Here is a 10,855-nt window from a genome sequence, read left to right as displayed (position 1 = left end):
CAAGGGGCTGCAGTCGGGGAACACTGTCTTTGTCTGGCTTCCAAGCTGGAAAAGTCCCTACTCTTGTTCTGAAGGGGCCCTGGGCCCTTTCTTCCTCCGCCCCACATGCCTGTGCTCTGACATGTGGGCCCGTTGACCTTCTCAGAGCCTGTGTGTGCAGCTCTTTCAGTCCACAGAACACACTCAAGATCTCTTTTAGCACCACTGAGCTGAAGGGTCTCCTCAGGACACCCACTCACCCTCACTAGAGCAAGATCCAGCTTCCAACCCCAGCAAGTTCCCTCTTTCGCACGGTGGGGAAGCATTACAAAGCTTAAACATGGGGGGACACCTAGAAAGCTCCCTCCCACCAGAGGAGTGGAACATGATGGTGCAAGCAATGCCAACGAGCTGGTATGTACAAGCAATGTCACACAGCTCGTATGTACAGACAGTGTCACACAGCTGGTATGTACAAGCAATGTCACACAGCTCGTATGTACAGACAGTGTCACACAGCTGCTATGTACAAGCAATGTCACACAGCTCGTATGTACAAGAAGCTGTGCTTAACTCAAGATCCTCTCTCCAAGGATGTGGGGTGTGTGTGTGTGTGTGTGTGTGTGTGTGTGTGTGTGTGTGTGTGTGTGTGTGTGTTGGGCCATGTCATAAATGTGGAAGTCAGTTCTTTTCTCCTTGTGGGTCCCAAGGAACGACTGAACTCGGGCCAGTGCTTGATGGCGAGTGTCTTTACCTGCTGAGCCATCTTGCCAAGTTCTGTATTTTTTTTCTGTCAGGCTTGGTTTAGGGATCACATGGTTTTTTTCCTAGAGACATTCTTTTGTTGCAGGCCTTTAAAGGTTTTGAGGAGCAGAACAGTCTTGAGGGATCTGTTGGATTCCTCCAGCTGAAACAGAAGTTCAGATTTTACTCTAACACACACCCATGGCACTAAGTAAAAGAAGGCTCATCTTTCCTGAGGTCAGAGTCAGGAGAGCACTAAACACAAGAAACTATCTCTATCTGTGTCTCTGTCGCTATCTCTTTCTCTCCTCTTCCCCCCCCCTCGCCCTCCGCAACCCCACTCCTCACTTATCTCTCGCCAAGGTCTCAATATAAAACTCCAGTTGAATTGACGCTCCGTATTTAGACTAAGCTAGCCTTAAACTCACAGATTTCCCCCTGCTTCTGCCTCCCGAGTTCTGGGATTAAAGGCGTGGGACGACAAGGGGTCACGTGCAGTTCCAGGTCCCTTGATTTAAAGAGAGCGACTCAAGGTTTCAGGAACAACGTTAATAGAGTTGACTTTAACTTGAGATGACAGAGAATGCTGAATATGGCCAGCTGGACTGTAAGTAATCAGGGACTTCCTTCCCTCTTCCTACCTCCACCCCAGCCCCTGCCAAGGCTGCTCAGAGCATAAATGCCAGGCTACAGCCAAGAACAGAAGTAATAAGCCAGACAGGATAGCCAGCTAGGGAAAGGTCTGGACCTGTGGACACTGAAATCCTCCATGAGCAGCCATCTCATTTGTTGTTTGGGGGCTTGGGTTTGGGTTTAGTAGGGCTGGGGACCAAACCCAGAGTTTCTTGCATGCCAGGCAGTCCTGCTACCACTGAGCCAAATCCTCAAGCCCAAATAAGGTTTTTAAGCCAGTTTGTTTGGGTTCTGTCTATGGGAATAGAAAAATCCTTTTGGGGTTGGGAGATGGCTCAGTTGGTAAAACAACTTGCCTTGCAAGTGTGAGAACCTGACTTGGATTCCCAGAGCTCATGTTAAACTGGCACTCGGGAGACAGAGGCAGGCAGATCTCTGAGTTCCAGGCCAGCCTGGTCTACAGAGTGAGTCCAGAGCTGCACAGAGAAACCCTGTCTCAAAAAAGCTGAAAGAAAAGGAAGGAAAAAAAAGGCAGGCACTGTGGTGGACACTTGACACTTGTAATTCCAGCAATGGCCAGATGGGAGGTAGAGGCTGGGTGCTCCCTGGAGCTCAGCAGCTAGCTAGGCCTAGCCTACTTGATGAAGTTCCAGACTAACGAGAGACTCTCTCAACAAAAAGTGCAAGATGATAAATACTGGCGCCCAAGGTTTTCCTTTGAACACACACAAACACACACACACACACACACACACACACACTCGTGAACACACACTCACATATTCATGCAAAGAAGGAAAGAAGGAGTGACAGAGGGATGAAGGAAGGAAGAGAAAGAAAAATAAGAAAGGGGGGAAGGAAAGGAGGAAGGAGATGCCTTACAAACACAAACACGTTTTCATCCCTCGATGTGAACGCTCCCAGGCTTACCTCTGTCTACAGCCATGGTTTTCTCCTGTCACCCATCCTCTCACCTGGCCGACTCATGAGGACACAATCTCCATCTTTCTGATGCTTACTCTTTCTTTGAGATATCGTCAAAGCCAGCAAGGACATCACAGGGTCACCAACAGGTACCAGTCAGCCAGTGGCTTACTGACCACAATGAAGAGAAGACTCCAAGCTATCCTAGGCCGTGCCCTCATATTCAAAGACAGTATTTATAATACAAGAGGCTTCCCTCCTGTGTGCTTCCAAGAGTCCTCGGAATGGGAAGAGTATCTTATGGTTTGGGAGGATTTCTGAGTGTAGCCTGGCAGTCACCTTGCAGCAGCTATGGTCCTCACTGTAGCCTGTTCCTTTTCTCAGCCCATGTTGTGCTGTTGACACACCGCTCAGGGCCCATGTTGTGCCCATCCGGTCTCCGCCATCAGTGCCACTACAAAAGGTTCCTGCCACTGCCACCTGTCCATTTCTCACTCTGGCTGATGTGGAAACACCTTCAGCATGCACACATTTTACAAGATGGGCTGTCTTTACTAAGAGACTCAGGCCCAGGAACTCATGGAGACTATGTTCAGCATCCTTAGCCCTCAGGAAAATGCAAATCAAAACTACATTGAGATTCCATCTCATCCTCTTGTCGGAATGACTATCATCAAGAAAACAAGTGACAATAAGTGCTAGTGGGGACAGGGAGGGAGGCGTATTTAATGCTGATGGGAATGTAAACTGGTACAGCCACTATGGAAATCAGTGTGGAGGTTCCTCGAAAAGCTAAAAATACAGCTCACATAAGACTCAGCTATGCCACTCTAGGTGTGTGCCCAAAGGAGCCCAAGTCAGCACAGCACTGAGACACCTGCATATCCGTGTGTCTGGATGCATTACTCACAACAGCAAAGTAAGAGAATCAGCCCCAAACGACCATCAACATGTCATAAAGAAAATGTGATGAGGTGTGTGTGTGTGTGTGTGTGTGTGTGTGAGAGAGAGAGAGAGAGAGAGAGAGAGAGAGAGAGAGAGAGAGAGAGAGAGAGAGAGAGAGAGCACATATGATTTTCAAGCATCGTTTTAGGCAAAATAAGCCAAACTCAGAAAGACAAATATCATGTTCTCTCCCATACATGTAATCTAGACTTTTGTTTCAAAAAGACATGAAGGTAGAAAGGGGATTATTTGAGAAGTAGGAGACCCACAAGAGGGAGAAAAGATGCACACACACATACACACTCACACACACAAACATCACACACACACACACACACAGTGACTCATGATGTTTGAGATCAGACAAAACAACAAGCTAGAGAAATGGTTCATCAGTTAAAAGCACTGACACAGATACACATAAGTAAAATAAATCATTTAAAAATAAAAATATCTTGTGTCTTATTTTCTTAGTGGTATAACAAGAGCATTTCTCCTTGCTCTGAAATATTCATGCAAAAATTTGTTACCAAGCGTGCAAGTGCTCAGTAATGCATTTTGAAATAATTACTATTCATTAAGATTCATTTTATTTCTAAGAATGTGTATTGTGGGGTGGACCCACATGAGTGCTGGTGCCCAAGGAGGCAAGGGGCATCAGATGCCCTGAAGTCAGAATAACAAGTGATAGGGAGTGCTCGGAATGGGGTGCTGGGAATCGAACTCATGTCCTCTGTAAGAGCAGTCCACACTCTTAACCGCTGATCCATCTCTCCAGCCCCTCCATTTGAGGTTTTGTGGGGGGGTTTTTCAGACTCGCAGGCTATTTCTTACTTTTTGTTCTTACTATAACGGTACCATTGATAAACTGCTACACATAACCTGTTATTAGAACAGCTTCTTTCCTCAGAACAACTTTTTAGAGACAGAACTGTGGGCCAAAGGCTATGGGGCATCTTCTAAGCTCTGGCCAGGTGTTGTCAGATGGCTTTCCTAAAGCTTGCCCAACGTCTTTCCTTTCCAAACGCCTGTCCAATGTCTTCCCTTCACTAAGATTATTCTTAGTCTTAGAGTTTAAGTCTAGAATGCTCCCCCAAAGGCTCAAGTATAACAGGTGGGGGCCCCACCCTATAGCACCGTTTTTGAGGTGGTGCAAGAAAGATGCTAACATAAGTGAATCAGCATATCGATTAGTTGGTAGCCGAAAGGACTCTCAGGGCACAGGGCTTAGGAAAAGGAAGAAGGAGGGGAACACACGCCTTTGAAGAGCAAAGCTTGTGTCCACCTCACAAAGCTCCCTTCCCTCCTGCCTCTGCTCTCCCTGCCCTGTCAGCCTTCTGCCAGGGTGCCACGCCTTCACGCAAACCCACATAAACGGGGCCAAGCAGCAAGGGGCTGAAATCTCTGAAAATGTGGGCCAAGACAAATCTTTCCTGCTCCAAGTAGCTTTTTCTCAGACGTGTTTGTCATAGCACAGCGAGGCCATTGAATACGGAGCTCTCACTTGAGCTTCTCCAGCGCCTAGTGGCCTGTGACTGGTTTCCCTTGAATCTGTGCCTATTGGCTAGGAATTCTTTCTAGTTCTCATTTACTGGCAGGGTATGGTCATGTGCCCGTGTGTACATGGAAAACTCACAGCCTTGGTGACTGTTCACACCCGGGTATTGCTGGGGGCTTTGTTACTGTATTTCACAGCACTTTTTTGTTGTTGTATTATGGTTTTTTGTGATTTGAGGGGGGTGTGCCATTGCACGTGTTTGGAGAGGACCTTTGTTGGACTCGGTTCTCTTCAGCTACTGTGGGTTCTGAGGATCAAACTCACGTGCATGTGCGCGCGTGCGCGCACACACACACACACACACACCTGCTGATCCACATCACAGCCTGTCTTTTGTTTTTGAAACAGGTCTCACTTGTAGCTCAGGCTGACCTTGAGCTCAGGTTCAGCCTGCCTCAGCCTTCTAGAGCCCTGGGAGCTGGTGTCACTACTGGCACCACTACGCCTGGTTTCAAGGTGGCCTTTAATGTCACCGTTTTTACTATGGCTTTTTTTTTTTTAAAGAGCGTTTGCCTTCTTATTTTATTTAGCACAAAATGCATAGGCAATTGAAGAATAATGCAGTAAAATCCATCATTTCCTTCATGAATTTTTCTATTATTTTGTGCTCAGCTGGGCTCTTCTTGTTTCCTTGTAATTTTTCTAAATACCAATTTGAATTTTTATGTACTACAGCCCAGGGCAGTCCCCTTTGTTTGGGGGGGCTTGCTGCTGTGCTTCATGAGCCCTTCTCACTCCCCTGGATCTGATGAAATAATCACACACATTGTATCAAAGTTCTTTTATGGTTTCATTTTTATAACTATCACTTCTTGAGTAAATTAAAATTAATAACATTTCTGTGTAAAAGTAGCATTTGTGACAAATATACACACATTATACAATATTTAGGAATGATAGGCCAGTAAATAGAAAAGAAATGAGATGCCATCCCAACAACAGACTTATTTAAACAATCCTTTCTTGTCTAGTTAAGAGCACAGATTACTTTAATTTTTCAAAATGTATCCTCTTGGGGTTTCTTGCTGCTAACAATTCCTTCTTTTTTATTTTAATTTTATTAATTTATTCAGATTACAACTCAATTGGTTTCCCATCACTTGACAATCCCTTCTGAAGCTTGGACACTTCTGGCTTCTTTAAGTCCAAGCTGTTGCCCTCGCCATCGGTTTCCAACCTGTTCGTGCTCCCCATGCCTCAATCCCTTCTAAGGTGCATTTCCCCTCTCCAGATGAAGCTTCTCAACATTAGAACTATTGACATTGGCCCCAGATTCAGGACGGCCACGGTCCTGTCTGTTGTGGGATTGGTAACAGCTTCCCTGGCCTCTATATTTGATGTCAACCACGTATCCCTCTAGCCAAAAGTGTATTTAGATGTTGCCTGACATTTAGCTTCATATGATGATAACAAAATACCTGAGGTAATTAAGCTATAAAAAGAAAAGATTTATTTTGGCTTACTATCCTGGAGGTTGCAGTTGAAGATCCAACCACAGTGCCGTGGGACACTCATTCAAACCACAGTGCCACGGGACAGACATTCAAACCACAGTGCCATGGGGCAGACATTCAAACCACAGTGACACGGGGCAGACATTCAAACCACAGTGACACGGGGCAGACATTCAAACCACAGTGACACGGGGCAGACATTCAAACCACAGTGCCATGGGGCAGATATCCAATCCACAGCGCTATGGAGCAGATATCCAATACACAGTGCCATGGAGCAGATATCCAATCCACAGTGCCATGGAGCAGATATCCAATGCACAGTGCCATGGAGTAGATATCCAATCCACAGTGCCATGGAGTAGATATCCAATCCACAGTGCCATGGAGTAGATATCCAATGCACAGTGCCATGGAGTAGATATCCAATCCACAGTGCCATGGAGTAGATATCCAATCCACAGTGCCATGGAGTAGATATCCAATCCACAGTGCCATGGAGCAGATATCCAATCCACAGTGCCATGGAGCAGATATCCAATCCACAGTGCCATGGGAACTAAGTTAGAGTTTAGCAAGAACATTTTCCTCATGAGCCAAAAGAAATACCCCTGCAGAGGAGGGTTGTTAATGGAAATATTAATTCAATACTATTTTTCCTCCAAGAAAGTGAAATCAAGCTTGGCGCACAACAGAAAATAGAAACAGGAAACAGAAACTAATAATGGCAAGACTTCTTTCTTTCCATTTTCATTTGTGTGGACATTTGTAATGCAAAACACGGACACGAGGCATCCATGCAAGTCAAAATATTTAGTCAACAACTCCATAATGATCATAAATAGAACACATTAGGTTCTTTCCCTAGACTGTGTCAGCCTTTGGACTGTTTTAAAGAGGTGTGTGTTTTTATGACGACGAGATGAGGTTTTATCATGCTTATTTGTGCGTTTATTCATTTTTTAAAAGAGAGTTATCTGATGTTCTTGTGGTTTGATATAAAAATGCATTGAGTGATATATTTACTCATTAATTCAGTCATTTTGGTGCTAGGTAGAGAACCTAGGAACCTATGTAGACTAAGCAGAAACTCTATTCCCAACCCTGAGCTATTTACATGTGTATGTGTGCATGCGCGTGTGCACGTGTGTGTGTGTGTGTGTGTGTGTGTGTGTGTGTGTGTGTAGGTACATGTTCATATGAAAGTCAGAGGTCAATGACAGGTGTCTTCTTTAGTCACTGTTCACCTTATTTTCTTGAGACACGGTCTCTCACAGAGCCTGGAACTTGTGATTGTGCCAGCCTGGCTAGCCAGTGGCCCCAGGGGTTCCCCCATCCCTGTCCCCAGCACTGGGATTATAAGCATTCAAGTCAAGCTTCCACATCGGTGCTGGGGTTCCAGTCTCAGGTCCTCTGGTGGCACGGGCACATCACTGAGTGTCACAGAAACTTCACAGATTGACAGTCTCATCCACTTCTGAATTGCTCACTTTTAATGCTATGGAAAGGCTAGCAGGCTTTTATTTCATTAATAAAACCAACCTGTGGGGTTTGGAGCACAACTTTTTAAACCATAATGTGCAGGACTCTTAGCAAGATAGCCACCAACTCATCACCCAAACCAGGGCTATTTTTTTTTTAATAAAAAAGGATGCCATTAATGATTAGCAGGCATAAAACTGTCCAGTGCAAATAAAGCCTTCTGGTTGCACTGAATTTAATAGTAGAGTACCTTCAAAAAATTGTATTTTTATTTTATTTATTTGTTAGGGAGAAAGTGGAAGTTAGAGAAAGTTAGCGGTGAAGCCGTACATAAAAAGTGGGGATGAGAGGAACAGATTTAATTTACAAAGCTGCTCAAAATGCTCTTGATAAGGTTCTCCAGGAAAGGCAGATAAAGATGAGTCACCGGAGGATGGGAGGAATGTTTCCTGATGATAGGAGGCAACTTAGAGCCCAGAAACAAAGGCGAAGGGTAAACAGGCAGTTATCTGCGCTGGGGCGTGTGGCAAGCTTGCTGCAGTGCTGAGAAAAAGAAGTTGGGGGGGGGCAAGGGGTACAGGCTGCAAGAAGCTGAGAATGAGCATTTGCCTTAAAGTAAGGAAACGGGCGGGCAGGCATTTAAAAGGCGGGGTGGGATGCTGCTGCGGCTTAGCAGTGAATGGAAGCCTGGAATGCAAGTCAGATGAGATAACGCCTTGAATAGGACTGGACTTTCCCAAATCAAAGAAAAACTGACTTCAAGGCAAATGTAATTGTATTTTTATAAGATGCTGAGGCTGTCAGTCTGGGTGAATACGGAGCAACGCGGGTGATTAGTGGAAAATAAGGTGCTCAGACATGGCCACAAGCTAGCAGAGTAAATACCAGGCGGCTTCTGCTTTCAACCAGAGGCTGTCCATCCCCCACCACTCGATGAAGGTCTACAAGCTACCAAGACTGAGGCTCCAGGCTGGATCTGCTGACTCAAAGCCCTGAGAGGACCAGCTCTAGAATGTTGAGAAATCACTAAGCCAGAGACTCCGCTGCACAGCTAAGACTGAACTCCAACAAGCTAAGAACATAAAAGGAAAGTTAGAGGCTGGTCATAGAGCTGGTAGGGAAGGGCTATTTTACATGTACAAAAACCCTTGGTTGTGTTGTTGTTACAGAGTGTAGATCTGAGTCCCAGGATGCCTGTTAAAGGTCCTTATGTCCTACGGCAAAGAGCTGGACCAGAAACATGTGCCTAGAAGTAGAAAAAGAAACACTTCCTTAAGAAAGAAAAAGTTGGGCTGAAGAGACGAGTCAGCAGTTAAATGTACTTACTACTCTTGTAGAGAGGGCCTGGGTTCAGTTCCCAGCATCCACACTGAGCAGTTCACAACCACCTGTAACTCCAGGTCCAGGGAATCCAACATCCTCTTCTGGTCTCCAAGGGTAACTGAAAGCACATGGGTGCCCTGGAATTACAGACAGTTGTGAGTCACTGAAATGGGTGCTGGGAACTGAACTCAGGTCCTCACAACGTGCTTTTAACCCAGCTCTCTAGTCCCTCATACGTTAATCTTACTGTAGCTTCCTCGGGTTCTAATCTTCCGCTGTACCATCAATCCCTGGCACGGAATAAATGATATTAATGTTTATCAAAGAAAGCGTTTCCGGCTGTTCGTCTATGCTGCACCAGGAGCTGCCCAGGCACTCTGCTCCCTGCTCCATCCAGCATCCCACCCACTGCCACCGCCACGCCCTTCTCCAACAGCCATAATACGCAGAAGCTGCGCTTCCCAGCCGAGGATGAGTACCCTGATCTGAGCAGCCACAACAACTATACGGCTAAGGTGCTGACCCCCGCGAGGTGTACGCCGCCGAGCTCCGTGCCAAGTGCACATGGAGCGTCTTCACGTTGGACAGCGCCACCAGTACATCTTGACTGTGGGTGCGGTGATAGGCGATGTCGTGTTCAAGGAATTCTTCGACCCCATCATTGAGGACCTGCACTGCGGCTACCAGCCCAGCGAGAAGCACAAGACGACAGACCTCAACCCAGACAACCTGCAGGGTGGCGATGACGCACTGCAGTCGCGGGGAGCGCCGCGCCATCGAGAAGCTGGCTGTAGAAGCCCTGTCCAGCCTGGGTGGCGACCTGTCAGGCAGATACCACGCGCCCAAGAATATGACCTAAACAGAGCAGCAGCAGCAGCTCATGGACGACCACTTCCTCTTCGACAAGCCTGTGTCGCCTCTGCTGCTGGCCTCTGGCATGGCCCGTGACTGGCCCGATGCTTATGGCATATGGCACAACGACAATAAGACTTTGCTCATGTGGATCAGCGAGGAGGACCACCTGCAGGTCATCTCCATGCAGAAGGTGGGCAGCATGCAGGAAGTGTTCACCCGATTCTGCACTGGCCTCACCTTGTTCAAGTCTAAGAACTACGAGTTCGTGTGGAACTCTCTCACCTGGCCTACATCCTCACTTGCCCATCCAACCTCTGTACCAGGCTGCCGGCAGGTATACATGTCAAGCTGCCCGACCTGGGCAAACACGAAAAGTTCTCGGAGGGGCTCAAGTGGCTGCGGCTTCAGGAGCGAGGCACAGGTGGTGTGGACACCGCAGCTGTTGGTGGAGTTTTCCATGTCTCCAACGCTGGCGCCTGGGCTGCTCGGAGGTGGAGCTGGCGCACATGGTGGTGGATTGCATGAAGCTCCTCATTGAGATGGAGCAGCGAGTTGAGCAGGCTCAGGCTATTGATGACCTCATGCCTGCCCAGAAGTGAAGCCTGGCCCTCGCTACTACCACCCTACTGCTTCCTAACTTATTGCCCGGGTAGTGCCCACTATGCATTCCTGATATTTGCCGCCTGGCAGCTGAGCCCTTAGCCTCGCTGTAGAGACTCCTGTCACCCTGGGTAGAGTTTATTTTATTTTATTTTATTTTATTTTGATGGTCAAGCTTTTGCTGACACTGAAATAAACTAGGGTTTGGCCTCCTGAAAGAAAGAAAGAAAGAAAGAAAGAAAGAAAGAAAGAAAGAAAGAAAGAAAGAAAGAAAGAAAGAAAGCATTTTCCCCTCAGCCCATGATGTATGATTCTTAATTTGTTCATTGTGTTGACATTTTATTGAGAAATAGATGGC

The 10,855-nt window shown here is 46.7% G+C and overlaps 1 pseudogene across 1 annotated transcript; it reads left to right on the top strand.

The window, feature by feature from the left end:
* The first annotated feature begins 319 nt into the window (after nucleotides 1-319).
* Nucleotides 320-10,635, top strand: LOC311591850 (creatine kinase B-type-like; annotated as a pseudogene). Its single transcript has 3 exons — nucleotides 320-393; nucleotides 5,996-6,131; nucleotides 9,369-10,635. The product of its transcript is annotated as a creatine kinase B-type-like (transcript).
* Nucleotides 10,636-10,855: the final 220 nt, after the last annotated feature.

The sequence above is a fragment of the Acomys minous genome, assembly GCF_964271855.1.
Source record: "Acomys minous genome assembly, chromosome: 2".
Lineage (NCBI taxonomy): Eukaryota > Metazoa > Chordata > Mammalia > Rodentia > Muridae > Acomys > Acomys minous.
The sequence above is the reverse complement of the archived record's forward strand: the minus strand, read 5'-3'. Positions and strand labels throughout refer to the sequence as shown.